We start from the raw sequence: 6,690 nt of genomic DNA, 5'->3' as shown, positions 1-6,690 counted from the left end.
GACTGAGGAAAACTTGGCGGGATCAAGTATTTCAGATACTTAAAAATGGGATTTTCAGGAGTTGTAAAAATTAGCTAGTTGAAGCAGAAAATTGCAGACAGTTTGGTGTAACGTTCTCTGTTAATGTCTTTGCACTGTTCCGTGTCTGTCTGCTGTGCTGGTCGGGGTCGTGGGCGTCTGTGTGCTGGCCAACGTCGGGTCGGAATCGGATCTAGCTGACTAATTGAACTAAACACTAATCCCTTTCACTGCCTACACCGGGGTACTTCTAGAAAATTTGGTGATGGACTTACAATCTTGTATTTATTTAGATTGGCAGTGACAGGTATATTGAAAGCTTTTAAATGTGAATTCACAGTAAAATCGGGATAAAATTTTATATTGTTTCACACTTTCAATAAATTTCGCAACTTAGTTAAAAAAAAATGCTTAGCAAGAGCAGATTTGTCAGGAAGCCTACATAGATGTTTCTGTATCAGATCTGGGCATGCGGTGGGACAGCTTTCAATATATGGTGTAACGTTCCTCTGCCTACCTCTGAGGGTTTGTTTCTATGGGTGTATTTTTTTAACGGGATCCCTAATTGAAGGAGTCATATCTCACATAAATTTTAAAATGTTTTATTTTGATGTGTTCATATTACAGAGTGAACTGAAGCGCGTGATTCGCTACCCTTTTGTATAAATATTTCACCCTTTCTGAATAAATTTCCCCTTGGCTTCAAAACAAATATCCAGGCTAAATTTTATTTTTCATTTAGATACGGATCCAAAAAATAATTATCTCTCCATAAAAGCAATTAAATAAGTAATTATAACATTTTGTGTGTGATCAAATCCTGTTAACAATGTTTTGAATGTGTCCAAATACTTGTTCGCAAATCTGGATTATCTCCAATTATAGGAGTTATTTATCTTATTATCAGTTGACATCTCAATATAGATAAAGAAGAATATGAAAGTCTGGGCGTTTACAGGGCTTAGGAACCGTCATAGGCTGGTTTAAGTGATATGATAAAAATATAAATAATATGCCAAATACCTCCTATAATTACATATAATCAAGATTTGTAAACAAGTATTTGGACACACTCAAAATGTTGTAAATAAATTATCTGGTCAAATTATAAGCTAAAATAATAAAATGAATAAGACATTTTCTGGCGTTTCTCATGTGTGTGATTATAATCCAGGATTCGGACCTCACATGCAAATACAAGAGTTTCTCCTAAATAAAAAAGCTTCTTAGTCTCACTAATAGATGTCACTAGTGAAAATTCTAGTGATTCTTGTACAATGTTTCAAAATTAGATCATATATATATAGTACTTCCAAGAATTTGAGTGGTGTGGTTGTCATCATGGGTAGAATTGGTGAATGTTACACGTGTGAAAATTGATCCCTGAAACCAGCCTATGACTGTCGTAATCCCCGTAAATACAAGACTTCCATATTCTTCTTCATCTTTGTTGCGATGTCAAAAAATAATATGAAGTAGATTCGGTATTCATTATTATAACTATATAGATATACATACTTAAGATCTAAGAAGCTTGTGTTGTAATTGCACATATTAGGAATAGAACGATTAAAAATGAATGACACATCAGTTTTTTTTTTCCAACAACAACAAACCCTTATCCGCACCCCAGTGGTGCATAGGGCACTACATCATATAAACGCAGTGTTATCTTGATTGTCAACAAATGAAGGAAAAGTGATCAGCCCTCCGCTTCAGGTACCAGTCCAGGGTAATATTGGATAAATATTAGAGTGAAAAAATCTCCTTCAATTATTTGATCCCCCCTGGGAATCTAACCGGGGACCTCCAGAACGTTGGCCGAGTGTGCTGACCATTACATTACGAAGGCGTTTTAAAAAAAAATTAAATTACATGTATTATTAGATTAAAACCAATATTTTTAGTTATTCCACTTAATTTTTATTTGACCAGCGACCGAGTTTCGTCGTTACCGACAAAATCAGACTGGCGATGTCGGTAACGACGAAACCCGGTCGCTGGTCAAATTAAAATAATGTGGAATAGCTAAAAATATTGGTTTTAATCTAATATTATTTTAAAATGCAATTCCATCACGAAGTGTCAGTGGATAATATAAATCTATTAAATTACATGTTTGCTTTTTAGTATGTTACCTAATTGTTTGCGTTTTATTTAAATAAAAAGAGCGTGTAGTGAACAATGCAGTATCTAGCTTTTACAATTGACTTTACGCATTGAAATTAGGGTCGCGTTTACACATTTAAAATGCAAAAATATTTGATCGTTATTTATAAATATTTAGGGTGAAACATACCTTTTATATTTTATATCATTGCACAGATAGACGGGGAATCGTTTTGTAAATTAGGGGTGAAAGGTTTTATGAAGGGATGCCTGTATAAAAATATTTTTTGTAATATATTGACATCTCAACATAGATGAAGAAGAATATGGAAGTCTGAGTACAAGGCATAACATAATATGTTTTGAATATTGAAAGCATTAACTTTGTGGATCGTATTGATATATTATTTCGAGAAATAAAAATACTTTGTGTTCTGATCTACTAACATTTTTATTAACCAACTAGTTTCGGCAACATCCTGTTGCCCTCTACAGGGTTTCAGTAATAAATGAAACCCTGAAGAGGGCAACAGGTTGTTGCCGAAACTAGTTGGTTAATAAAAATGTGAGTGGATCAGAACACAAAGTATTTTTATTTCTCGAAATAATACGAAACATAATAGATTAATTTATGGTATTGTAACTACAGACGGTTAGTAGAATATCATTTTAAATTTGTGGGTAATATATCCAAAGTTAAACAATGTTATTGGATAAATAACCCATGACGGTCGTAAGCCCCGTAAATGCCCAGACTACCATATGCTTCTTCATCTCGCCATTCGAACATCTGTTATTTTTCGCCACGCATTCGTCTGAGAGAACGCATCCAACTGGGAGAAAGCTGTCTTTCATCCTTCCATACATTGATTTGAACATATCGCTCACTCCTTTCAAGAACGTCATAAATCAAAAATCGTCGATTTTCAGTTGTGCATGTTTTCGGAATCCCTAGAAAATGTACTATATCCCAGAAAAAGAGCCATGTTTTTAATTTCATATTTACCCGCTACAGGGCAGAAAATGTTGTTTTTGCATTTTGAAGAAAACGTATTATTTAATTATTTTTTTAAATATACTAAATATTTTTCGAATGGAGAAAATACCTTCAGGTTTTACCTAGAAAGATCTGTTGCACAGTAAAAAGTTCAATAAGTGGCTTGATATTTCTTTTTAATACATTGTGTTATATTTTTAAACTTTAAAAACGTTCTCCTGAAAAATCAAGTTTTTTGATTTATGACGTTCTTGAAAGGAGTGAGCGATATGTAATATTTGTATATTATTATTATTTTTTTGACATCTCATCATACATGAAGAAGAATATGGAAGGCTGGGCATTTACGGGGCTGACGACCGTCATAGGCTGGTTTGAGTGAGCACTTTACACACGTGTAACATACATCAATTCTACCCATTATTGACAACCACACTACTCAAATTCTTGGAAGTTCTATAAGTATACATGAACCAATTTAGAAACCTTGTTCTTGAATCACAAGAACTTCACTAGAGACATCTATTGGTGGGATGTAATCTAGATTTTGTGAACAAGTATTTGGACACACTCGAAATGTCGTAATATTTGTATTGCTTTTGTGATCTGAGCGTTTATTGAAGCCGAAGAATGAAGTTTGGCGAGTGTTTGGTGACGAGTGCGGGTGTGGGGTGACGTCACCCGGCGCCCCCCCTCCCCACACCCTCCCCCTCCCCCTCCCCCCGCGGGTGTGGAAAAGGAATAACGAGCTGCCAGCGGCAGCAGGGCGTTCGCGTACCGAGAAGGAAATGTTTTATATTATCGCCTTCTAAATTCTGCCATGGAGAAAGTAACATCACATGAAAACGATGTCTAGAAAAATATATTGTGGGTATACTGGCAAATGTCCGCCTCCGTATTGTAATGGTCAGCACGCTCAGCTACCGTTCTGGAGGTCCCGGGTTCGATTCCCAGGGGGGGTAAAATAAATATAAGTGATTTTTTCACTGTACTATTTATTCAATACTACCCTGGACTGGTGCCAGAAGTGGAGGGCCGATCACCTTTCCTTCATGTGTAAAACGATCAAGATAACACTGCGTTTGTATTACGTAGTGCCCTATGCACCATTGAGGTGGGGATAAGGGTTTTATTATTTTATTATTTTATGTATGGTTAACCTTCCCCTCCCGGTGATATGTATTTACTGCAACACAAATTTTAAAATGATAAAATTGATATAAAATATAATAGAAACGGGCTCACAATTTTTGTATTCCTTTGTAATATAATTATGTATTACACAGAATTACTATCATATAAAGTTATTTATTTACAGCGACGGAAATAAATAATTTATGAAAAAATCGGGGATAAAATCACCAATGCACAAACGTTTCTCGTGTCATTATATGCGTATGTCGTAACGTGCTTACTGCGCCAGTAGTGCGCAGATCGTCCAAAGCCTTGGTCGTGGTGCTACGCCAGCTGTTGTGGCTACTGGGGATGTATTTTTCTCTCGTTTTCAGATACTTACCAGAGCTAACATTGCAAAATTGTTACATTTCATCTTCAACTATGGTCAATAAGAGCTACATTTAGGAATATTCACATTTTTAAACCACATTTTCATATGGTGGACAAAATACATATCACCGGTGTTTTTAGCCACCATTAGAGCGTTTGTGCACTACACGGAATTTTACTGTTCGGCAGTCCGGTAATGTATGGATGCGAAACATGGAACTGGCAAAGGAAGGATGAAAGCAGAGTGAACGCTGTTGAAATGCGCTCCCTCAGACGAATGTGTGGAAAATCATTGTATGACAGAATTAAAAACGACGATATAAGAAAGGAATGTAAGGCTTAACGAGGAATAATTGAAAAGATTAGGAAGAGTTCTTTGCGGTGGTATGGACATGTGGAGCGAATGGATAACGAAAGAAAAAAAAAATATATGTGGCGAATGTGACAGGGAAAACAGAACGAGGACGACCTAAAAAGACTTGGCACAATCAGATCAATCAGAACCTAAAATCTGGCGGTGTCAAAAGTCTGCGTAATCGGAGGGCATGTATGACTAGATGTATGGATGTGAAGGAGGCGAGGAGTGTATGTCAGGACAGAAGAGTGTGGCGTTCCATCCTCTCTGCCTACCCCTGCGGGGAAACGGCGTGATGGTAGTAGTAGTAGTAGTAGCAGTCCGGTTAGCATGAAAAAACGGATGATTGGCTTGTGCACTTGTCCGACTTTCTTCGGATTGTTTTGATCGGTGCGTGAACACGTTGCGCGTAAATTCCATCACGCTAAACTGTCGTAGTCGCTTTTATTTTTCAAAACCGGACTTCCGGACGGTAAAATTCCGTGTAGTACACAACCGCCCTAAGGAAAAGGTCAAATATTAAGTTTTAAAATGATATTCTAAGCTCGTCGTATTTGTGGATGAATGACGAGAAAGCCGGGTGTATTCCACCCTTTCCAATACCTTTTTAAGTATTAGACTCGCTGGTTTCCGTTTGATTGTAAGGCAGCGAGTAGCGGTAGAGGATAGAACGTAATGGGAGGCACTTTATTATACTTTCCTCACGATCGACCCATAAACACAGCGAATAAGCGACATCTCTCGACGCCATTTCACCTCCCAAAGGTAAACGATTATTTAAAGTGTTTTGAAGAAACGGGGGGTTGAATTAACCTTCATTTCACTCTCCCTATCATTCATCGTTTACTTTGTGTATTACCACTTAACTAAATACTTTTCTTCTTGATTTCCGGTTCCGGAATTATCATTGGAATAATAAACATTGCATTCTTAAAAACATGCAAATAAAACTGGTCTTCGTTGAAATAATCTAGAAAAATTAGATATAAGTAATAACTGAACTCATTCAAATATCATTTAAATATTCATAACAATTATTATATTATTATTATAAACCCTTATCCACACCCTAGTGGTGCATTGGGCACTGCGTCATATAAACGCAGTGTTATCTTATTCGTTAATACACGAAGGAAAGGTGATCAGCCCTCCGCTTCAGGTACTAGTCCAGGGTAATATTGAATAAATATTAGACTGAAAAAATCACATATATTTATTTGACTCCCTCCCTGGGAATCGAACCCGGACCTCCAGAACGGTAGCCAAGCGTGCTGACCATTACACTACTGTAGCGGACAAAACAATAATATATTTTATTTTGACAAATTATATAAATGAAGATTTCATAATTAAGAAAAAAAAGTGAAAAAAGGTACCGGAACGGAATATATATATATATATATATATATATATATATATATATATATATATATATATATATATATATATATAAATAAAAGAATGTAGGCTGAGATAAGCATTATCGATAAAATTAAGAAAGGTGTGTTGAGATGGTTTGGACATGTGGAACGAATGAGTGAGGAAAGAACGGTTAAACAAATTTATGGGGTGAATGTAGTTGGAAAAAGAAGCAGAGGAAGACCGAGGAAAACTTGGCACAATCAGGTATGTCAAATACTTGAAAGCGGCCGGGTCAGGAGTCGTAATAATCGTCGGGTATGTATGAGGAGTTGCATGAATGTAG

Source organism: Brachycentrus maculatus, unplaced genomic scaffold, assembly GCF_059751285.1.
Source record: "Brachycentrus maculatus isolate JH-2025_06_01 unplaced genomic scaffold, ASM5975128v1 h1tg000295l, whole genome shotgun sequence".
Classification (NCBI taxonomy): domain Eukaryota; kingdom Metazoa; phylum Arthropoda; class Insecta; order Trichoptera; family Brachycentridae; genus Brachycentrus; species Brachycentrus maculatus.
Note: the sequence above shows the minus strand (reverse complement) of the source record.